The sequence below is a fragment of the Stigmatopora nigra genome, chromosome 7 (genome assembly GCF_051989575.1).
Source record: "Stigmatopora nigra isolate UIUO_SnigA chromosome 7, RoL_Snig_1.1, whole genome shotgun sequence".
NCBI classification, from domain to species: domain Eukaryota; kingdom Metazoa; phylum Chordata; class Actinopteri; order Syngnathiformes; family Syngnathidae; genus Stigmatopora; species Stigmatopora nigra.
This window is the reverse complement of record NC_135514.1, coordinates 7,201,363-7,227,041: the sequence shown is the minus strand read 5'-3', so window position 1 is coordinate 7,227,041 and position 25,679 is coordinate 7,201,363. Positions and strand designations below refer to the sequence as shown.

The 25,679-nt window shown below is 39.1% G+C and overlaps 1 protein-coding gene across 2 annotated transcripts in view; it reads left to right on the top strand.

Moving 5' to 3' along the window:
* The window catches only part of st14 (ST14 transmembrane serine protease matriptase), a 126,159-nt gene that overhangs the window by 77,224 nt on the left and 23,256 nt on the right, over positions 1–25,679 (top strand). Inside the window, exon 22 of one of the 2 annotated variants that reach the window (XR_013326959.1) lies at positions 21,573–21,764. The exons of the other annotated variant lie outside the window; for it this stretch is intronic. The gene's annotated coding sequence lies outside the window, so the exon portion shown is untranslated. The remainder of the gene's footprint in view (positions 1–21,572; positions 21,765–25,679) is intronic. 2 annotated transcript variants of the gene reach the window in all.

The window sequence follows — 25,679 nt, the reverse complement described above, 5'->3', positions numbered from 1 at the left end:
TTACAGTGAAAAAATAAGGAACTGTACATTTGTGTTGCATCTTCTAGGTTAAGTGATGAAAATAAGTTCTTGACAGCAGTTAATGAGGAAAACGTTATTAATTGTCATTTGAACCTATGTTGAGTAAGAGTCAGTCAGTAAGAGTGCGTATCTAGTGTTTAATTTTCCATTTTTTTTGTATTAACTAAAAATAGTTTGTTATTGAAACCGTTTCCTACTATGCTTTTAAGGTTTATAATCTTACAATCAAATGCAATCGCTTTGTTTTAACATTGCAAGAGGCGGAAATTTCCCAAATTTGATAAATAATAATTGATACTTAATGAGAAATGTTTAGCATATTCCAGCATGTGCTGTCTATGGAGATGTTCATTTTCCTGCTATTTCAGAAAAAGGAAGGAATCACTCTCTTGTCCGATGAGAATAAATCATTAGCTGGGGTTTATTATCCTGATGAGGTCGCGGTGCACTCGTGAGAATATAGAGAGATCGATCGAATGAAATGAAAGTTTTGCTCCTCTAATTTTGCCAGCATTTCAATGTCGGGTGATGCAAGCTGTGAAGATGTATGCGATCACAGTGTCACTGAATATAATAGCCCACTTTGCACTGCATGAATGTAATGTGGATCTTAGGATATATCGCCCACAAGGAAGAATGGAGAGGCTTGAATGAGTCTCTGTCTTTCATTACTAAGCATGAACCCCCCAACTATCAATACATCATCCATGGTGGTCTTTACGCCCCTGCTACTGAAAAGCTACATGCGGCTACTTTAAACCCGCTAGGGATGATTAGCCTTGGGTTATGTCGCGGAACGTTACGCAGACCCAGCATGGATTCGGCAGCTGATGCAAATTTCTTCCAGCTTCACAGCCAGATATCTCAACAGCAGACGTTTGGAACTTTTTACCAAAGATTAAAAAAAAAGCAAGAAAAAAAAAGCTGTGAAACTGGAAAAAAAAGAATGCTGACCTTTTCACAGATGTCTGCAGATGGGGTTGCAGGTTTGAAAAGTTTAAAATTAATGCTCATTATAAGCTGAAGAGATGGTGTGAAGTTTCTTTCAGGTTTTTTCTTACATTTTGTCAGGAATGAATCTTGAGTTTCCAATTCTTGCCTTTATTTCATTGGTTTGGAGCTTTTCGTCGATGATTAAAAAGAAGCCTCGAAAATGAACCAAACAATGCTGACCTTTTCTCAGATGTCTGCAAATGGGGATGCAGATTTGCAAAGTTTAAAATTAATGCTCATTATAAGATGAGGAGCTGGTGTTAGGTTGCTTTCAGGTTTTTCTTTTCTTATATTCTTTCATTCATTCATTTTCTAAACTGCTTATCCTCACGAGGGCCATAGGGGTGCTGTAGCCTATCCCCCCCCCCCCCTAACTACGGGCACCAGGTGGGACACACCCTGAATCAGTGGTCAACCAATTGCAGGGCACAAGGAAAAGGGACAACCATACATACTCACACTTGTAACTAGGGGCAATTTTGGGATGTGGGAGGAAACCGGAATACCCGGAGGAAACCCATGCAAGCCCTGGCAGAGCATGCAAATTCCACACAGTGAGGACAGACCTGGATGAAGCCTTCGACCGCCTCTTTTCTTGTATTTTGTGGAAAATTGATCTTGCCTTTCCAATTCTCAGCTTTATTTCATTGGCTATCCCTCACCTTCCATAAAGGGATGCTGAAGAAATGTTTTTTCTATTCTCTCTTCCAAACGTAGCCGCATCTTAATTAAACATTTTATGACTTCCCTTACTTTCATTATAAATGCCCCTACAGTTGTCTTATTGAAATGTTATAATGAAGAGAAAAAGTGCATTTTATTTAAGTACAACATTGTATAATGAAGACAGTTGGGTGCTCTTCTGTGGGCCAAATTCATAGATTGGGGTGTCTTTCCTCCATCGCTAATCAACACGGAACACGTGGGAAACTAATGGTGTTTTTCTGTTTACACAAACAGCCCCCATTTCACCTCTGAGTGGGACAATGTACAGGATTGAAGAGATTATAGACTTGGCTGCGCATAACAACGGTCAGATGTACAAAATGTGCATCGTATAGTTTTAATGGCTCATGAATATGCAATACTTTTGGTCACTTAAAAAACTGCTATGGAAATTAATTAATTGTTTTTCTTTCTTTTTTTTCATTTTTAAAGCTTGGTGAAACACTCAGTCTCGGTAGAAATATTCTCAATTAGTAAGACCTTAATCTTTGAGCACTCTGCTAGGCTGGAAAATAAAAGTATCAAAAGCAATGACTGTAATTACATTTCTGTGAGGTACAGAGGTTCACTTGCTTGGCTTCAGTACGTGCAGGCGCAGGCTTGATTCCCGCTGGTGGTGGTATGATTGTGAATGTGAATGGTCGTCTGTCTCTCGGTGTGTCCAATGGCTGACTGGCGACCACTCTAGGGTGTAATCTGCCTTTCGCCCAAAATCGGATAGGATTAAGTCCAGCAACCATGGCAACCCATACGAGGATGCACGGTACGGAAGCTGAATGAATGTGAGAGCTTTGTATTCATGTACATGCAATATAGCATAACTATACTAACTGGCATTTTGTGTAGTAGATAGTTTGTTTAGGTTTAGGCTACTGATCAATGTGACTTGATTTAAGATGTCTTCCAAACAAAAGTCAAGGTTGACTAGGCATGAGGTTTCCTTTGTTGAAAATTTTCATTTTTAATTTATTCCTTTTTGTGGCCAGAGCAAGTTCTTTGAGGTCGGCACTCTGTCCATTTCTTTGAACATTTTTCTAAGAAATGGGGCTAGTGAAGGTCCACCATTACTGTTGCAGTTAATGTTTAGAGATTTTCCTTTCAACTGAAAATGATAGGAAATGTTTGATATTGTTACATTTTTATGCTGGGATTGATTTGTAAGGTGATGAAAAAGTGTAACACTCTTACCTCACTGTCTGTCTCTCCAGTCAGGATTTGAAACCATTTGTTAGTATTTTACCGTGAACTAGTTTATTTCCTTTTATTTTTTTATATGGTAAAGAGCCATTGTAAGAGGAAATGCATTTTTTCTGCCATTTTTGTCACAATAGCTATATCTGAGAGTGAATTGCTATAAATGCTGGTTTGATGTGGAAACTTACTGAATATTTGCCAGGCTTTTTTTTCCCACATGAGATCCACATTGTCACCATGGTGTTCTTGATTCACTGTTGGTGTTGTAAACAGGAGCCAGAGATTCCCTATTGGGAAGATTTTTCATGCTGGTTGGAAAGAAAAAGGCTGCTGGCACCCCAAATACATTCCATCACCATCACCCCAAGGATCCACTGCTGGAGCCTTATTTCCAAGCATTGAGAGGATGGACAGAGAGGTTTGAAGGCATAGAAAGAAATGGGAGTATAAAAAAAAGCATGTTTTGTCTAGAGAGTCAGTTTATGGCAACAGCAGTGTCGGATTAAATGCTTTGAGAAGCTATTTGAATTTACATGCTAGCAAAATTTTACTTGACATAGCCTAGGGTGGAGGTTGGGATAGTGGTGGGAGACAACTATCAGCAGCAAAACCTATTATGAGTAGTTTCTCTGGGAAAATTTTTATCTTAAAGCGTACTCGCGGTCTCAGTGAGTCCAGGGTGATCGAGGCCATGCTGATGAGCAGTTGCGATATGCTGTAAAGCTGAAATTCAGAAGCTGGCTCAGGCTTGGTTTTATTTTATATATTCACTTTTTGTTGGCCCAATCCTTTTATCTGCGATCGAACCTGCAATGAAGAGATAAAGCCGAGCCCACTTTTCCATAGATGCACTTATCGGAGTTAGTTTTACAACTGGTGCAATACCAATGAGACGGGCAATTTTAACATTCAATACTATGCATCCTTTCACCTGTGCTGGTCTGTTGTTATGCTCATTGCTGCCAAAAGACACCCAAACAGATCATGTGCACTTACAATATACATTAGGTAGGGATTTGAGCATGCACACATGGACGCACACAATGCACTTGTGTGGTTAAAGGCTACTCAGAGTAATAGCTTCAACTTTCAGCCTTAAATGTGTTTGTGGGTGTGTTTGCGTGTGTGTTTTCTTTCTTCCTGTCACATAATACAGCCTGCTGAGCTGGCAAGTAAGCATATCAAACCCCAAATGAAATTTCTGAGCAGCGGCCTATGCCAGCATCAACTTGTACCATGAATCTTTCATCATTTGTGGTGTGGTAATATTACCTCATTAAAGCGGTCACTCTCCTTGCATTCACACACTGTATCAACGCCCTCCCCCAGCACAGTTGTTTGTATCTACACTGACTTTGTAGCTCAACATGCTCTATACAGCTGTGAAGATGATCTAGTCTCATGCTTTTGTTTCACAATTCAGTAATTCTATGGTTCATATTTTCCCTACAACCTCTACTGAGGCTATAATAGCATATTTATTTTTTGCACAGAGAATGGGACTAAAGATTTTTCACTCTCTACTACAATTCAACGGACTTCTACAGACACAAAATCCACAGGCAATCAAAGGAATGATAAGTTTCACTCGCTTTCAAAAGGATGACAAAAAGTTGACCATGAATGCAAAAGATTTGTCAAGTAGTCTACTGTGTTAATGGACCCTATGAATGATGTTACTAGTGCCTCACAGTTCCATCTTGAGCAATGTTCAGTTTGAAGTAGCTAATGAAAATACAACCTATGGCTTATAGAGGAAGTAAGTGTACACACTTACTCCAAGACACAAGTTAGGGTTACAACACCACTGTTTGACACCCTCAAATAAATTATTCACCTGATGCTATTGTATATTGTAAATCCCTACTGATGCAGAATGCTTTTAAATAACAAATTCGCACAAAGAAAATGGTGGAACTTAAACTGAACTATACATAAAGATAACCTACAGTAGATTAACCTTATATAGAATTGCTAATGAGCAAAAGCAGTATACAGCACAGCAAAGTAATTCAACTATGAACAAAACTGAGGGTATTGGATATTCTAAAGATGTTTGGCTTAAAGAAAAACAATCAGAAGAAGCAAGGGCAACCTTCTAGGAAAAGAAAGCCAGAGGCAAAAATAAGGGGAGACATAGACAAAAGCTATAGTAAAGCAATGGTGTGAAACTTGAGAATGAACTGCCCAATAAATTCAAGATGTCCATAGTACAAGCAATAAGACTGCCAAGCAAAGACTCATAGTCTTCACTACCTGCCTGAAGAGGTAGATGAGAGAGTCCAGAGCATGGAGAATAAGGATGGTGTTCTCCAACAACCCAACCTAGGTCTATTTTCAGTGACCATGGAACTACCAAACCACAACCACCCAAAGCAATAGGACAGTAGGACAAAGCAATCCTGCAAGTGTATCTGGGAAAAGGAGGCAACAAAAAAGAAAACACTGATCTTGGCACACACATAGAAAACACGCCTGGCAGCACAAATGAACCAGCTGCTTCGATCAGGGAACCACTTGGAACAAAAGGTAGAGCAGTCCTGATTATAAATTTATTTTTTTAGTGTTTGTTTATGTACTATATATGCACCTGGTGGTGCAGTGGTTCTCTCGCAAGACATTTAGTGCAGGCGGTATAGGTTCAATTGTATGATTGGTCCGCTGGGATAAGGTCCAGCACCCCATGCGACAAAGGCAATGAACAGAACATTGAGGCTGTAGGGGACATAGAAAGTGTTGGATTGAGGACTAGAGAGCATGTGCAACAACGTGACTATATCAAGAAGAAGCCCCCCAGGGCCAAGATTGTGTGACCCAGCAGGACAAACTCGTGATTGACTGCCTGTCGAACTAAATGCGAGATAAAGATGAGAATATGGCATTTATGATAGATGTATCAAGTCTGAGGGATGAAGGCATAGAAAAAATATGATAAATACACTGTAGCTCTGTCACTCTGTCATGCAATAAAGGAAGTATAAGAGATGTTGATGTTGAAGGCAATTGTAGTGCAATTAATGATGGGCGCGCTGGTTGCAAGTCTCTCTGAAACCTGGGTTCACGGCTACTGAAAATAGAAGAAACATAACATTTAATTAATTAATTTTCCATTCCGTTTACCCTCACGAGGGTCCCGCCTGGGGTTGCTGGATTCTATCCCAGCCAACAATGGGTAACAGACCCTGAATTTGTGGCCAGACAATCAAAGACAGTCCAAAACAGTATATATATATATATACATATATATTATATATAGTGCAGTCCCTGGTGTGAATGCCACTAAGTACCACACTTCATACATAATGTAATGAATCCAATACATGTCCAAAATATCAGTTTCTACAAAGATAGTAGTGCTAATTTGCTATGACAGTGTCCAAAAATATCCATAGTGACTTGGTACTGTATATTTATATACACATCAGTAATTTGGGTCAACACAAATAGCACACAGAAGTCAAATTCATGCAGTTCTTTTTTCATCACGATCATTAGAATATCCATCTTTCCAGTCTTATATTTTTAACAAAAACAAAAATATCATCTTACTTCAGCTCCTCCTCATCTGGCAGGTACAAACATGTTTGGGATGTTAAAATCTAAAGCCTCCAGCAGGTGTGCATGTGATGGGAAAGAGCCATTATTTAAGCTCTGCTGTTTGTGTAAGTCTCTTATTTTTTTTAATGTTAACCCTCCCCAGTAGGGGGTTAGACCGTTATTGGCTGCACTTACGGTAAAAAAAATAAATATGCAGGAAGACAGAAAATGGCAATTCAACAGTCAAGACAGTAGTAAGAATATTTACAATAGGGGTGAGGGAGTACAGTGTACCAAAATCTCCGCCAATTTGTCTTTGAGTGCATTAAAGAACTGTTTTCCATTTTTTTCCCCTTTCATCGCAAACAAGCAAGGATTTGACAAATATGTCGCCAACAATCTGTTCAGCGTTGTATCTATATGTATTTTTGCCCAAGTCTTAGTCCAAATTACATGGATTTAAAATCAGATACACAAGGATTTGAAAAGATCAAGGTCTGTTAGGAGACAGATTTTTATTTTTTATTCCCCTCCTCCCTCTTAACATACTAATCTCCTTTTTTTTCTTTGCCTGTTCATGTTGCGTATACTTTTTTTTAAAGACTGGAAATATTTCCTCTTGTAAGGCCTGAATACATAATTATTTGTTCTCATTTTTGCAAACTCCTACCTCAAATTTGATGTGTCATATTTTTTCACATTATTCCCTTCCATTGTCTTCTGAAAAAGCACATTTTGCAAACCAAATTTAATTAAGAAACAGGTTTAAAATACTGTCCTGTGAAAATACACAATGACAAACGGCAAGGTGGTGCGGTTGCGTAATGGAAAAATCGGAACTGTTTCGGTTTTCAATCTCACAAAAACCTACTGACGAGCCTAAAAATCATGTCCCTCTTAAACAGCACCAACAAGCTCCTCAGAAGCATATTCTTTCCATTTATACCAGACAGTTAGGCTTTTATCTCCATAAATAAAGATCCACTAAGACTCTCCTCCACATTTTATCTTCCCAGGATTCCACTCAAACTGATGAGAACATGTACAAGTACAATGACTGCACAGTTAAAAGAAAGAAATTTGCCAATGGCAATGTTCACAGAGTTCCATTTTAGTCACATTTTGTGCTACTACTGCATATGAAGTGACACTGGGGGGGCGGCAATCTTCTATAATAAATCCTTTTTGCCAAGCCATTGGTGTATTATCTGATACAATATACCATTCATGTCCACGAAAATTAATGGTTTTGCCATGGGTAGTTACGAAACCTCACTGTTTCCGAAGCTCTGAAGAAGAAAAAGAAAATCCAGTGAGTCTAAAAATGTTATAAAAAGATTTGTTTGAGAGAGTAATTGTGTTCAGCACCCATGGCTGCCACTGTCTTGGCCTCTATAAAGCTCCCTGCTTTGGTCCTGTCGCCAAGCGTCTCTCCTTCCTCCAATAAGGGAAGATTTACTTGCGTGTCCAAATGGGTAATCTTATTTATTCCATGTAGCTGCCTGGATCAGCCGGGCTCAGCAAAAAATTAAAGTATAGCCTTTTATCATCTAGAGACATGTCTGTATTAATGACTTTCACTTTAAAATAAACTGATCCTTATTGTATCCTCGACATATTTCCCGCATTCCTTTTCCCAGCATGAACCTTTGTCACATCTTTATTGAGAGTACAACGATACGTCGAGTTGATCTGTTTCGAAGGCCTCAGGTCGATACGTTTCAGACGGAGCGCTGACTGTTGGGATCCATACAATTGATCGACAACATCTAACTAGTCTAAATTGCCACTAAGTTATTTGATTGATCACTTAAAACCCAGCAGTATTTGGAGGCAAGGCCGTTAACAGCTTAGGGTTTAGTTGAGGCCGTGGTGATAGTGGAGGGGGGGGGGCGGTGGGTAGCTCTCACATGCTCTCTCCCTGAGAAAGATCTTGAATTATAAGAGGCTTGTACTGCTTACACATCGCCTCACCCCCATCAATCTTTCACCTCTATTCAGATAAGCCCAGGCCTCTACTGCTTGGTCTCATGAGGCAAATCTGCAGAAACAGAGTTGATCTGATGGTTTTTCACCACAAATCCTCTTTGCATTACTTTCTTTCAGACACATTAGACACGCTGTACACTGTTACTATCAGAGTTACTTTACTCACGCGTGCATTTCACATGCTTAGAAATTGGCAAATTGCGTAAATTGGTACAATGGTGGCCTCTTTTCCCGGGATTTGTCCTAATTTGGGGACTGAAACAAAGGTCGGTTGGGATTTTTGAAAACCATCCGGTATTTTCGGGGCTTAGTGGGGTTTATCTTTTGCAACGATTCTAAACCTTCATTAGCCAATCTGTATTGATTCACAATGCCATCACAACTAGTTATTGGCAATTAATGACATTTGTGTCTTGTTTGTTTTTTGGCCATTTTATTTGTCCTGTAAGAAACCTCAATATTAATTAGTGATGCAGAATTACTAACTAATTGACCGCCCTAGACAATGCTAGACCCCAAATAGTCTACGGTAGAATTTCTGCCTCCATTCACGAGAACAACATGAAAACAATCCTATTTGAGTAGATGTAATCTCGGGCTACAGATATCGCCATCGCGGCACATATCACAGCCCTGGTACGGCTGCGTACTCATCACACTGCAAAGCAAACAGGCTTTCTGTCCTCCCGGGAGTGACAATCTCTACATCAGCCGGGCTGGGGGTTCAACCCCAAATCAATCCAGCCGCAAAGAAGAAACAAACCTAATGGACGAGACGTCTTGGGTGACAGATTTCTTCTGTTTCTTGCTTTCACTTCGTGATAGATAAGACATCAAGATACCGGGGGGGAGATTGTTTGTGGTGGTGTTGGTGGTGTGTACCTTGGGCTAGATCTAAGGGTATGTGTTGGGAGGTGGCGGATTGTGGTTGCATCAGCCATTGTGTTGAATGTTTTTGTCCTGATCTTCACTCACATAGTGAGCAGCCTCGGAAAGGAAACAGGTGGCGGAGTACAGTGAGGAGGGATGAGGGAGTGGGTGTTATTGTAATTAAAGCTGCAGATGCTGCTTTATGCGCTACATCTGGGCACTACTCTCATTTTCGGAAATCTCTTCTAAATTCTCAACAAATCCCTGCAAGGTTTAGAATAATTCTAAAAAAACATCTTCTATTTCATTCATTCATCTTCCGTACAGCGCATCCTCGCAGAGATTGCGGGGGTTGCTGGAGCCCAGCTCATTTTGGGTTTAAGGTGGACTATACCCTAGACTGGTCGCCAGTCAGCTGTAGGGCACACAGAGAGATAGACAAGTATTCACACTCACAATCATACTGTCACTGAGTGGGAATCAATCCCACGCTTGCCCGCACTGAATTCATGCGAGTGAACCACTATATCATCGGATGGCTCTATGCTTGAATTTCTATTTAATTTTCCCTTGCTTCTGAAGCACCAGCTCATCTTGAACTCCCTTCACATTTTTACCTTATCTCTCTTTTTACCTAAAGGCCTTTTTAAAGACTCTTTTAACTCTTCTGACCCCTCTGTCCTGGCCCACTTCACAAGCTTCCAGCAATACACCTTCACATAGTTCACTATCAGTTCACAGTGATAGGAAGCCACGTCTCCTTGCATTACCAGTGTGCTCACCAGAGAAGCAAATGTGCTCAAACATATTCACTCAGTATTATGCTGAGCTCTCCTGACGCTGATTCGGAGAAGCACTGCCACACTGCAAACCATATGCAGAACCCCAGGTGGAATATGACTTCCAAACTTGCAAAGTAGGGACAAAGGCGAGTTGGAGGTTCTGCATTTGGGCTGAGGAAGGATAAATAAAGCAACAATGAAATGTTAAAATTCTTATTTACTTAATGTTAAAGAAAACTGTAAAAAAAAAAAGAAAATAAATTTGGAACATGGAGGAGAACCTCTTAGGTGAACAGACTATTTGTTTTCTTTTCAGCAATTTTTGTTTCATAATGACTTATTGTACTGAGCTATTTTCTCCTTTACTGTGTTACAATTGAACAATTTGCCCCCCAAAATTCCTGGAGATTGGTTGTAAATGAATCCTAAAAGTACTGCACTCTTAAGCAAACCCTTGTTCGCTGCTCCAGTTGTAAATTTGTCACTTGTCATACAGTCCGGAAGGTAAAAAAATAGATGTTTGATTTACTTCATTCACACATCAAGAACACATTAGAGTGAGGGTGAAGAATGATAATTGAATAATCTAAATGTCCTTCCATCTTACATCCCCTGGCGTGTATACTGCTGTGCCAACACAAGCTTCTGCAAAATAGAAAATGTCTTTGCATAAAATTGCAAGTGAGTAAAATTTGAAACAGTTGGCAGTGAACTCTAAATAATCGTGGTGCTTTTAGAAATGAATCCATTAGCATAACTTAGTGCCAAAGAGGTAATCACTCATCTCAGGGTGAGAAGATCCCCTCCAGTCTCATCTCGATTTGGCGGCATCCATCTCAAAGTTCATTTATGAGAGAGTTAGTGACCTCCTCAAGACTAACCCCCCCCCCTCCCAGATGGGACGCAAAGAAGTGACGGAACATGTTGGAGACCCTGTTGGTTTGCAAGAAAAGCCTGCAGTGGATGATGATGAGATTAGTCACAAAGAAGGATAGAGCTTCTGCGTAACATTATTTGGTCCTATATCACCATGCTAGCGACCACATGAACCGAAGCAAAACCAAGTGTGACCAAATAAACACGAGGATCGATGACTAGAATTGTAAAGTACATGTTAGGCTATTTTTTATTTTATTTTACACAGCTCGTTTTTCTTTTTGCAAGCATCACTATTAAACAAGAAGCAAACTACACAATCTAGCTCAAGTCAAGACAGTGGAATTTATGTCATTAACATCCTTGCATATACACCAAATAAGAATAGATAAGAATTGTAATTGTTTTGAATTATAAACACTAAAATGATAGAATCAATCCAACATTGTTGATTTATCTGGCTTAAAAAAAACAGGAAACGTTCTTCAATGAACACAAAACTCCCAGCAATTCAGTGCTTAGAATTCTGAAACAATGGTGTCCAATGTATGGCCCGTGGGCCCCAAATGGGCGGCCAGAGGCTCCAACCACAGATTCCTCAACATTTGCACAGTATATGTATTCACATTAATGTTCAATTATTGCACCGGAGTGTGTACAGAACAGTCATTTTTTCCACAAACACATCTGTGCCACAGTGCCTTAGATGCCATTTTTTTCCTAGTATACCTGGTGTCTATTCTAAGAAAGCCTCAAACTCATGACAACGAATTAACTGAATTGTGATTCAGAACTGAAAAAAAAACTCATCACTGACAGTTTTCTCTTACAAACAGGTTGGAAACATAATTTATCCAGCCGATGAACCAAATTCTCCACAAACAGCAATTATGTACCTGTCTTCTTGCCTCTTGTAGGTAGGCCATTAGGAATAGCATAAGAGAATATGCTCAGGCAGAAAAATCTAATATTTCTTAATGCCCACGACTGTCCAGAGCCTAAGAAAATAGTATTTTACGTTTGTGGCATAGAAGTAATGGGGTGCAAAGATGGTTGCTCCTCTGGGAGTGCTAAAGACGCAAGCAGGGTAAACTCTGACTTGAACTGTAATGAGAAATTCTTGTTTGTTCCGGTTGATTTTCCTCATTCTCCAAAAGCTGTTGAATCTTTGCCAATGAATACTATGCACTTCTATTCAGTTTGTATCTCATGAAGTGGCCTTGAATCGGATGTCATCTAAATTCACATTTCAATCATTGCAAATTATTGCTGTTTATGCTGAAAAATGCACGAATCAATGCAATTTGGAGCAAAATCGCTCTTTTTCTCTCTTTTGGTTTAAGCCAAGATGCTCACTGGCTGATTATGTGGATACTGAGAAGAGGCCTTGGAGTTCAGCTTCTGAGTGAGCAAGGTACAAAGGCTTCAGCGTGTAGAACTTTCTTGAATAAGAGTGCCTTACACTTGTGTTTTTACACAGATTCTTGCAAGATTAAATAAGTTGCCCGTGCTGTAGCTGTCTAACAGAATGCCTCAGGCATCAGGGGAGGGGTGACGCAGAGGAGTAGCAAAAAATATCCCAAAAAGTGTGGGTGAAAGAACGTATTGTTGATTTATCTCACAAAGGATTTGCAAGTCTTTCAATTGGGAACTTCCTGACTAGTAGTCATAAGATTTTCACGTTATGTAATTTGTTTGGGCTTTTGTTTTCTTTAATCCAGTTCTCTTGGTTTAAGTCATCTTTTAGGTTTTCATGATGGTTGTGTTTTGAAATAGAATATTTAAATTGCATTTCTTAAGTTTAACATATGATTCTACTTTGAGTTCAAGTGTTATTAGTTTGTAATTTATACATAAGATACACAGGCATGACACACAATGTTTCATATTTATCTTTTCACTGTCATTACCTAACAAGTAAACCGCTCCACTTGGTCATAGTATTCCAATACTTTGGGAGAGAACAGTTTGTAAAACTACTCTATATAAATCCTCCCGTATATTCAGTCCATGATCTACTACGACTACTTGATTAAACTCTCGAAACGGAGATGCAGGGTAAAAGTGAACTCTTCAACTGGTGCACTAGGCTTCAACAATACAAAGCCTATTCATGAGTGACAGAGAGCCTGTTGTATTTCATTTGCTCATTAGTATTCTTGTGAAGAGATTCCCCAAAGTAAATAGCAACTATGGGTGCATTTGATAAAATGCTTTTATTGAAAGTGCATTCCATCCATGACTTTTATTGTTTGAAAGAGTTTGCTGTTTGCTTCTTAGTTAGAGCTTCAAATGGTTCTTATGGAGAACCTCTGCAATGACTCAGTTTGAAGCTGCAAGAAATTCATTTATTCCCAGATTGCTAGAGCAAACACAAGCACAAATCCTTGCACATTCACATATGCACCAGTAAATAAGCGATAGAACGTTGTTCGTTGAAATGTTCTGTTGTTCCGCCATTTCCTGTGCAGCAAAAGGAAACAAAGGCCTTGTTTCACAACTTTCCCTCGCCAAGTTTTCCACTTTTGGAGGGCACCGCTTTCTGGCATCTTTGCAGTTTGGCTTCTCAGCAAAGCAGGCATAGCTTAGTGCAGCATGTGTTTGTTTGTATGTGCATTTTGTGTGTGCGACAACGTCTGGTAATGGACACGACTTTGCCAGGGATTCTGATCATGGTGGAAATATGTGCTGGATTATTGTGAAGTGTAAATGAGAACCAATAAAACGGGAGGCTTGAAATGCCGTGAAAGTCAATTTTGAGTGTCTGACGGAATCCGATGATGATGCAGGTGTTTGGCATTTACTGGTTGCCAGCTGCTTCTTTCTCCACTCTGCGTACATTTAAAAGTATTTTCTCAACTGTGGCTTCTGGTCCTTCGCTCCTGAGTAAATGTCACAGCAAGCTGCTTCTCTTCCCACACCACACTGTGGAAGACAGACCAACCTCATCGCCGTGGCAACCCTCCGTTCCGCTTCAAAGAGAAGAGGCAAGGGCAGAGAAGAAAAGAAATTTTATGCCTTCGAGCCCCCTCTTGCTTCTTCGTTCCCTCTTGTCCTCGTGTATTGTACCAGGGTCCGGAACCATGTGTGCCCGCTCCCAGGCTTCAATGGGGCCGCAGAAGGAGGAGAGCGTGTCCCAAAAGAAGGTTATTCCGAAGTTTGGAAAGCATACTACCAGGAACACATAGTACATTTCGGTGGGGTAGTTCTAATTTTCGTTACTGATTGAAAAGACAAAACAAAACTCAATGTTACCATCACTGTTGATTTTGGTTGTATATGAAGTATTACATTTATCAATCTGTTTAGATTCTGTAGGTCTCGTAAACAACAATAATGGTTGTTTTTCTTCCAAAACTCTATACATATTTTAATCATAATTATTTGGGATTGATACAAATAAAAAAATGAAATGATTCCATAACCTTCTCCCTTAAGAAAGACATTCACTTAAAAGAATGTTTTCAAGATTTGATGTTACAAGAATACTTATGTCATGTTTCCCCTAGGCCAGTGCTTAAATGGAATACAAACCTATTCAGTGTAAAGAAATCAGAAAATCTGTTTAAAAAGAAACCCTCTCAAATATTCTCTGAATCTTTAGAAAGTGGTAATAAGTGATTAAGGATTTTTTTTGTATTTGGTATGCATTCATGCAGAAGGCTGTCTGATTGGTATTTATTCACACTAATGGCTTTCTTCTCCATAATTGAACATGAAGTTTTCCACGTTTATATTGAGGACATATTGTACTGGCAGCCTCTCAACAACTACACACAATAATACCAATGCTATGGTGCTTCAATAAGTAGATTTTGCACTAATGTAGAAATAATTATTTCTCTTGATTACGCATAAGCAGTAGGCACATCAGAACAGCCTAATTTGGAGAATTTTGCATTTAATACATTGAAATGCATTTGAATAATCGAAGTAGAATTCTATTGCATGCATATATGCACAACTAATAGCTTTCTGCTTTAAACAGTGCTGACTTTGGAGTATTGTCTGCCAACCTTCTGGTCAGGAGCATGACAGGTCCAACTTTGCCAATTCTTTAATTGGCCAATGGGCCTTTACTGATTTTTTTTGCCTGAATGTCTGCCTGCAACATTTACATAGCTGCATCTGCTAAGGGAGATTTAATTGTAATTTGGAAGTTTGAAAGTAAGTCCCCCATTCTTTATCAACTTGGGATTTTTTGGTTGAATGCTCTTCTCTGTACTCCAATAGGGTCAGAAATAGGATGGCGTATAATAGATAGTGGACACCAAGTTGTCTGGACGGTTCACCTACGGTATTGTTACTTGGTGTTTTTCCTTTTTTTCAGCGTTCTTTTGTAGTTGAAGTCCAGGGAAAGGTTTTTTCTATAATGTATTGGTTTCGTTTGAAGACAAAAAATAATCATAAGGCAAAGGCAATAGGAGACAAGCTGCTTTTGACCTGAAACGACATAGGGTTGTCTCTGACATTGCTTTCTTCTCACCCACACCAGAACGTAGTGCTAGAGTATATAACACTCCTTGGCTCCACAAATAGAAAAGCTGAAGTCTTTCACTTTCAATCTAGACATTTTGACAGCTAAATATTGTTAACACATTATCACTTGTATAACTGTGAACGCTACCAAGGATACTGACATATGGTTTCCAGTAGCAACAAAAATAGTGATTCTTGAGAGTCTATAATTCCGAATTGTGCATTATTCATTTGTTCATATAGTGACCAGTAATAACGTATGTAGTCACATAAATGTTTTCCCTTTTAAACTCCATTGAGAAGAGAAGGTTGCCGTTTGTCAAAAGCACATTTGCAGGTGTATGCCATGTTTGGGTGAACTTAATTGTAGTCCATGTTTTTTTTATTGTTGTTTTTTTTTGTACCCCTTTTGATAGTCTACACATGCATACATTTTTCAAGAACATATGCACAATGAACGGCTATTTAGATGGTGAATATGGTACTATTTTCTGCTCAACTGGCGGCATCAGTGTGTTCAAGTTGCACGTCTTTCATGACCTTCTCCATTCTGCCGTTAATATGGGTCAAAAGATAAAAGGGATACCTCTGTCACACACTCTTCTGCTCACAACTGAAGACTGACCTGTTTCACTTATTGCTTTCTTTCGAATTTTGCTTTGCTAACTGGAGCTATGAAGTGACAGGACCTAAAAAGAAACTCATTTGTTGGTTGTAAGAAGTACTGTTTCGATCACATTGGTTTTTCATTCATTCATCATCCGGAAAACGCATCCTGGCAAAGATTGCGGGGGTTGCTTGACAGCTGACTTCTTGCGAAAGGCAGACTACATCCTAGACTGGTCGCGAGTCAGCCATAGCGTACATAGGGATACAGACAACAATTCACAATCACATTTGTTGATTCATGAAATTACACGGTTGAGGATAGTTTTTTTTATTTTATATTACAAGAGAATGGGCTTGCTTGTCCCACTTGACAGTCAGAGGGTGGTGTTGCTGTATCATCCTAACTGTGCCCGAGAAAAAATAAAATGTTGGCTTTACTGGTTAAAATTTGGATGGCGATCATTGTCACGCCATGAACACTCCAAAGGAGTTAAAGATTTTCTTTATTGTCACCTCAAAGGGCACAAAGAAATTGTGACTTGTTGTCGACGAATTTGTGACTTAACCCGGCTTGACAAACTTCTGACTCATTTTGACTCGACATAACCTTGTGACTCAAATCTACTCGATTGGACATAACACAACGAGACTTAGGACTTGTTTGACTGTCGGAACAAATGTCTTGCTACTCGAATTTGAGTTGGATCAGAGGGACTTGTGCAATGGTCTGCCTGAAATGTAACCCCTAACCCCCACACACACACACATATGGAAATGTGGCTGGTGTGAGGGTACTCCTACTTTTTAATGTGTTTATTCTGTATTCTGAGAATGTAAAAGGAAAGTTGTGCAGCTTCAGAGTAGAGTACACTTCAGTGCAATGCTTAGTTTCACTTCATCTCATGGGTGACCTTGCAAAAAGACTAGATGAGAGTAGTAGAGTTGCAAGTCAGCATCTAGCTGATTAGGAAGGCTGTGCACATTTTTGTCTTACCATTTGGTAATCTGTCTTTTTGCTGCCATTTTTCTTCTTGCCAACAATGCTGCTTCATCCCTGAGTGGATCCTGAAACAGTCACGCTGGTCATCATGCACATGTACTAGCCTTCTTGGGTTTGTGTTGTTATGATGGGGCATTTTGAGTGAATTTAGCAAAGATGAAAAGTGTGCTCCCTCCTTCTCGTTTAAAGTAGAGCTTGTCATGTTGATGTCTTTTTCTTTAAAGGAAAAACACTAAAGGGAAACGGGGAATCGTTCTAGTACTGGGACACCTTGCTTCTCCAAAGAACTTCAGCACCATGGGTCAGAAGTTCATAGCTACCCAATGTACATGTGGAGCATGTGGGTGTAAGAGAGTCTGTCTTCAGTAAAGGCAAACAAAAAAGATGTGACTCCTTGCAGGGCTTTAGACTCATCCAATCGCCTCATTGGGTCTGCATTGTGCCTCAGTTTCTCCAGTTGGAGAAATGCATGCAGGGTAGAAACAGGAGGTAATTAATGGAGGTGTCACTGAAGGAAATTCTCTGCTTTGTTACCGTTTTTCTGGTCCAGGTACATCAACAAAAAAAGCTTTCATTATTCAGTAAAAAGAAAAACAATTACCATATTTTTTCTACGCTGAAAGCCTGTCAAGTCGCCACTCAAGTTGTTGGTATTGTTTTCTGCGTCTTCTGGAAACAAAGTATAAAATCCTACCCCTCTGTTATTCATGAACTGATTGTCTTAAACATGTCAACATTTTACAAGTGAAATCAATTGTACATCCAAACATGATACTCGGTTATTTCAATCTCCCGTAGTGTTCTTCCTACAGGACGACTGTATTTATGTCGTGTTACAATATTCCTAATCATTTACATTTCATAGTCATGCGTGCATGTTGGGCTATTTTATATGTACATTTTTATGTATTTTTTACTGTATTTATAACATCTCCCATTGGTATTTATGTCTCATGGTAAAACATATTTATATGGTTGGGTTTATATGCATGCGAATGTGTGTTGTGAGTGCTTTGCTGTTTTTTTTTCTTCAAATGTGCCTCTTTCGGTCTATCCACGCTTCTTTGTGTGCTTCTGACAACAAAGCAAGATGCATAGCAAGAAAAAGAAAAGTCAGGGAAAAAAATGAATAAACACGTGGTTGTTTGTTTTCTTTTCACTCATTTCACCAAGCGCCATTTTAATGTACTTTACACAGTTTCAATATATTAAAACATCCAATTGTTTTTATAATTTATTTAGACAGGAGTGAATTGCCAAAACAAGAGGACTGCAAAGCCAAAATGTGGGAAAACCGTAATTGGCTGTGAAAATAAGTCAGTCATCAAAAAAGTGCATCAAGCTTAAGTGGCTTAGCCTGTCTTTGTCTTGTGACTTAACAAGAGTTGTTTTGAGTTCTTTAGATATATTGTATGTACACCGTTTTGCTTTTGCTATGGTTTACAATTCATCACAATGTCAATGATCAATCCGTGCAATGTGAGAAACTGCCTTTTCATACTCTCATTTAATCTGTAGAGCATAAAACTATACCCAATTCACACGGATACCGCACCCTCATAGAAAATCCAATCTTTCAGGTCAGGATTTTATACCAAAATTGATCAGAATTGCTACTTGCCACGTAATCAATTAAGACATTCATCGGTGGCTCTAGAACTAACAATTACTGGGTTTGTGTCTTAGAAAAGCTGAGAAGAGAGCTGGATGAGTGCAGGTGGTACTGTTTGATTACTGCACATAGCTATTCAAACCTGTTTGTGTTGTGTCTCCCTGTAGCACGCTGACTCCTTTCTGATTAAACAATTGCTAGGGTGAGGAGGGCAAATAGTTTGGTTGTTGGGTGGTTGTAACTAATCCTTCAAGCTTTTATAGCAAGATACAAATAAAGTGTGTGAACTGTTGATTCGACAGTATATAGAGCACCATCACTGTGGGATGTTGCCTTTCATCCTATTTTGTATACAGTTCTATGTAGGTATTTCTACCGTTAAAACTTTTTGTTACTTTTGAACCATTGGTCAGGAAAATTCTTTGCCACCTGTGGTTTTCACTGTTTTGACTGAGCACATGGTGAGCAGAGCATTTCAGGTCCATAAAGCCCAGCTGTATTGATCCAGCAGGCGCCTTTTTCTATTTTGTCCTCTAAAACATGGCTTTTCACTTGGTTGACTGCTATTCAAAGCTTTGCCGTGAAACCTGTGTCAATGGGGAAGGTTGACTTCATTCCTTAGCTCTAGAAGCCCCCCTGAGGGCTGAGCACTGGCTGCCAGACCATGACAGGCAGGGGGCTAATAGGCGGGATAGGATTCGATAAAAGATGAGGGGCGCGAAAAGTTTGAGGACCAGAACAGGGCCATCTGCTTTTGTGGTGATGAGCATCAAAGCCTGAAGGAACTCTGTTGGATCCCTGCTTTCACATGGCCGTCCTACATGTGAGATCCATATTTCAACTAGAAAGACAGTTGACAAGACCCATTGGGCCTTAGCCGAGGTCGCCATTCTGTCCCACGGCATTGTTTCCAACATGTTAGGGGACTGGCAAGATTGCTCTATTCCTCCCGAGGAAAGTGAATGAAAATTAATAAATGACAAGGCTTAACCCAGAGAATTGGGGTCTGTAACCCCCACATGACCAGTTGTGAAAATAGTGACTCTGTGATTATGGTGTATACATGATTATTAGTAAAATACTAAAGAATTGGGTCAGTGCATGTCTGCCGTAACATGCTTCCAGGGTGATTAAGTATTGATGTGAATAATCCTATATTTGCCTGACGGCAATAAGACCATATTGTTGGCATAATAAGGATAATCAGTTGTATCTTTTACCACTTATGTACCACTCTTTCTTTTGTGAATGTGCCTCTTTGTCTTTCCTCCTATGTCACACGCATAGAATTTCAGTTTTTCCTTTCTGCCATTGCCCTTTGGTCATCACTAAGTTCATTATCTAATGACGACTGCATACGAATATCCTGCCTCCTAACATCTCCCATGGACACCCATGTGGCACAATAACAGACATTTGAAGGCCACGCATATATCACACCAGTTCTGTTGATGCTAGTCACTCTGGCCTCACTCTTTTTCTCCTTCACCTTCGAAGAAGTATGCCTGCCTCAAGGTAGCATATGGCATTCTAAGACTTGGTGGACTCATTGGCCTCCTACACAAAACAGCACATTCATCTCCCCCTCCTTCCACAGTTCATTTATGTGCTCTCCAACTGTTATTTTCTCAACCCCTCTTTCCTAGTAGCACGAAGAAACCTATCGCTCTAAATTGTTTTCCACAGAGCCACACTTCAGTGACGCTCACTGCAGGGAAGATTCAGGTTACCATTTGGTGAGGGGCTAATGTCATTAGTTAATTATTATCCAGACTTTACTCCAAGGGAGGGGAACAAAAGAATTTGCCCTTTTTGCGCTTTGTGAAATGTACCCCACACTCAAACGTCCCTTTATTTCAAACTCATGCAGATGGTGCTCTCTTTGTTCCCTTTTGTACATCCTACCAACTTGAGTGTTAACCTCACCTGAGTAGAATGGAACAACGGATTGTGTGCCTGAACCACAAATGAAAACAAAGTGTGCCACAATGTCATCTTGAACAGATGGTTCTGCACTCTAAATGTTGTCCACCTGCAGGATCCTTTTTCGTGTAATAGGTTCTGTCAAGTTGCTGATGAATACACAAACGCAGACAACAAGATGCTGTCTGATGTGGGGAAAAAAAATCATAGACCTTATTGAAGTCTGTTTATTATGGCAAACCAACACCTAGGAACCACTGCCTTGCTAAATAATTGTACCTTTCCCTAGCAGGGTTTTATTCTGGAGAATGTCCTTGACCCAATAGGTTCTCAATTGGATTAAATTCATACAATAAATAAATAAGCGTGTTGCTGAGGCATATATATTTCTGTTGCTTTTTAAATTATTAGATGCCTTATTATATGTACTCAATAATATATTTCTTTGTTACACACTGCATTCTTAAGTGCCTACTAAGGAACACAACAGAAGGGGTTTACCCTAAATCTAAATTCATTATTCAAAGAAAATTATATATTGACCGGTTTTATTCTCTAATGAAAAAAAATCAGAAATTGGTCATGACCATAGCCAATAAAGTTTAGGTTGGATTGTTTGCTTCATATGTCTAACATATGTCTCTTCAAAAAAGACTCTTTATAGTGGAATTAAATCATCTTTTTATGCTTATCTCAAAGGCACAAAATTCTATTCCCTGATGCTACAGTTACAGAACTTGCTTATTTCAATGATCCCTTTAGGAGATTTTTTTTCCCACTTGTAACAAAATCTGCTATGGCTAGTTTCTAACAAACTGGAATACTGCTGGGTGTTTAGTACTGCGTAGTTTCAGTTTGTTCCCACACGTTCATGATTCACCCTTTTTTCATACTTTACACATGAAAGATCATTATTTATTAAGACAGAATGGTAATAAACCTGGGCACTTTAATTTTCCAGCTTTCACGACCAAATGGAGCAATGAATATTCCTCTGGAAGCACAATTTCTACCGTCGACAGGAGCTGGCACATTATCTGCTAGATCAGCTAAACAACACTGTTCTTTAAGAGCAACGGTACCCCCTCATGAACCTCCTGTTGCCACAATGGTGTGCTTTGAATCCCCAATTGAGTCAAGTGAATAAGCACAGGTATGTGACCAATTAACGGAATTCACTCAGGTACTCTTCTTCTCTCTACTCTCTTTTCTTTCCAAACCAAACAGGTCCATTAGGCAGGCTATGGTGCAATTAATTCAATTTGGTTATGTTGATTCACTCAATCCCAAACTTGGCTACTTCTGTACATAGCCAACCTAAATTTTAAATACTATAATATATATCCGCTTTCCTTTCATTACTCCATGGAAGGTATACCAATGTCTTATCTTTGTCTTTCTGCATTTTCCCTTCGTCTTATGTCCCCTCCAATCAGCTCTCTACTTCTACTTTCACTTCACCCCTGTCTTGTTCTGTCTTTGCGCTTGGGTGAATGTGTTTTGTCCCAAAATTCACCACAAGAAATTTAGAAAACAAGGTTAGCAAAAGTATCTGCACCCACGTCATTTTTGTCTTTGAAATGTGAATTGAACCTTGAATCAAACAAAAGACCTTTATAAATTATTAATGGGCTCTTTATATAAACTTTACAAGTGTAATTAAACTAGTCTAGTCATTATTAGTCATACATTTGGATCTGTGGTTTTTATTAGATTATGAAAATGTGGTACATATTTTATTCTTTTTGTCCTATGTGAGTCTTTAGGTAAGATTGTTGTCATTATGTTGAATTAGAAAAGCTTCATCAAAATATACAATACACTATTAGCCTTGATTGACCTGTTTACTATCATACTTAGCTTGAAGAAAGAAAAAAAAAAGCTTTAATTTTTTTTCAATAGCATACCCACAATTCCGATGATAACAAAGCTAGCTAGAATGGAGTTTTCGTACGAGCGTGAGAAAATAACCTACTTAGCCTACTTCATTGCAGGCCGGAATAGTAGTTCATTACATATTTTACTATTATGGATTACTAGACATCAGATAATGCCACATTTTAAATCACTTTAAGCTGTCATATTTCAATTTGTAAATTGAAATCTGTGGCATATCGTAAGTGTGTCAAATATATGCCATATGGCCAAGGGATTGCCTCACTATTACTATGAATGAGCATCATATTCATAAGATTTTAATCAATTGGATTCCATAATAGTGTCAGTCAGTGGCACTCTACACATCTATGTAGTTCATGTACTTTAATGTTTTTATGTTTGTGACTGGGCCAAAATTTGCATATTTCCTGGTTTGTTGTGTTCTGTGGAGTTTCTACCTATGCAATGTTGTTAAACCCCTACCAGCGGCAACAAAATTCCTTTAGTCCCTTAGTACTTTTTGTCTTTTCTGTTGATTGTTATGGTGTGTACAGCCTGTCTCACTTTTTTTATGTCATTAGGCCTGTACTTAGTTAAATAGGGGTTATAATGAATACTGCCAATAGAGGACTAAACTCATGAATGTCAGACAGAAAGAACAGCTCTGATTGCCCTTTTAGGTTTTTTTTTTTACTTTGTTTTCCTAAAAGGCCTGCTGCAGGTAAATAGATCCATCTCACAATAGAGAAGACTTCTATGCTTCCTTCTTTGAAGCACATATTATTTAGACACACAATGTTGAATTTTGACATAAAAATATAAGTCATTATGAATACCAGCATGGAAAATCATGTAAAAATGACATTACTATTAGCTTATCATCACACTATTGGGCTTTCTCACTCCATTAATGTGTGCATAATGCATGCATACTGGGTGGTTTGTGGAAGGTTGGATTCTATTTTTTTCCTGAGTATTGATAAAATGTAGAATAACTAAGATTTTTAAACATGATTAGTTCAACCTTGTCAAAACGTAGTTTCTCTTTTTAATTGAGAGCATAGCGACCAAGCGACTGTACCACCATGTATTGAACCTGCTGAGCTAATAACACTGGTACAAGACAAGCGGTATTTCATTAAGTGCATTACATTTTAATAGTCCTTCATTCATATTTCAAAGTCACCCACGCCCCAAGTATCCCTTTGAATGCACATGTGCATGTTGAATAACTGGTTGTTGTCAATAGGGACCTTGTGTGTGTATGCTGCTGTGTGTATTAATGCCTATGGTCTCTGTGTGTGTCTTTCAGTTAGTAATACCATCTATGGGTAGTGAAGAAAAAGCTTTCAGTCCATAAAACCTTTTACTCCCAACATTTATTACTGCTTGAGAAAAGAAATGGAATTAATGTCGTTTTATTTTTCTGAAATGTAGTTTTTTTTTTGTCCTGAACTTTATGACTTTCTTCTCCTTTGAAAACTTGATTTCAGTAGACTTTCTTAGCTGGTCACACTGGAGACGGACTCCAAGTTATGCGGGAGCGGCAAGGGTCAATAGATGTTGAACCAGTGACTGTTATGCAAACAGAACATGTTCCATTGGGCCTTTTGACTTGGGGTAGTTCATTAAAACGGCAGGAGGTGGCATTCCAGAAGTCTACTAACCAAGCAGACTTTAAACATCTTGTGTTAAACTACCCTTTCCCCCATTTTCTTCCAGCCCTGCACACATAACACATGCACACTCTCTTTATAATCCTCAACTCCTTTTATTTTGAGGGCACAATAGCCTCCATCTGTTGGCCCCCTCAACTTTCACTGATAGTCCATGGGGGGTGTGCAAGGAGAGCAATGCACTACCCCCCCTGTCATTACTTCAGTGACACCCTCAGATCAAAATACTCAGACAGACAGAGTTGACATATTCATAAGGGATGAAGTTGAAAGAAGGAAAATCATTTTGTGACAGATGAAGCGTTGCGATGGTAGCAGGGGCACCCAAGGGGCAGCAAGTTGTACAGGTGAAAATTAAGTGATGAAAGCCACTGGGGATATATAAAAGGAAGGCACTTGCACTTGCTTGATATTTAATCTTGTTCCAGGTAGAGGATGCGCTCATACGGCGGATAGCAGCATGTGGCTAAACTGCTGTTTAGAGCTTGAGCAATGCCATAAAAGTCTATCAAAACACTTTCTGTTCATCTGAGCGCGAGTATCAGTCCAGTGATTTTTAGCAGTCCACCATATAAGCAGGTATAACTGGATTATCCATGTGTTTGGCTTGGCAAGCTTGGTTTTGTCAGCTCTGTGGTTGATCACTTCAAACTGGGCAGATTAGTTTGCAGAAAAGGGATTTTGCCCTGGTTGGGCCTCTGATATGTTAATTAAAGTAGATTTAAAAACATTAAATTAAAAAAAAGCATGATAGCAAACTCTACCCTTGCAAAGCCATCAGCCTATCAGTTGACAGAAGTATGTATGTGTTCATCTATCCCTGTGAGACCATATTTGGGAATAATGCCATAAATTGTCAATGCTTGGTTCACTTTTAACAGCCATTCCCTCTGTTTGTTGCCTAGTTTATTAGTTTACAATTATAAGAGTAAGAAATATACATTCTGTGAAGTGAATGGTATTGGATTTTTGTCTACATACTGACTGGTGGTCAGTTCAGTGTGGTCTTAAGTACCAACAACTGGCATAAATTCTAGCTCACACACAACCCTATTGAGGACACATGATGCTGAAAATGCATACATTCATCTACATCTCTATATTTACAATCTACATGAAGTTATTGTACATGTAAAGCATATGACCCTATTGAACTATGGGATGCCAAGGTTCTTCCACCGACTGTCAACCATTTTGGGTCATATCTCGTCTTCTTTCCAGAAGTAGCTAACATTATCACCTTCCTTCAGTAGTTGATTGATGATTTAAAAAAAAGAAGAAGAAATTATGGATCTTTTTTAATTAACATGTTAATAGAAGCTAACACTGTCAGTACTCACACATACACAGATACACCTCACCAGTGTGTAATACTGTATCATTATCCAAGCCATCAGAATGAAAGTCTTGTGGGTTAAATAGATTTATCAGGAAATGAGCAGTTGGATCATTATTGTTTCAACTTGAAATATTTTAATGAACTGCAATGGATTTTAAAGACGACACCAATCAGA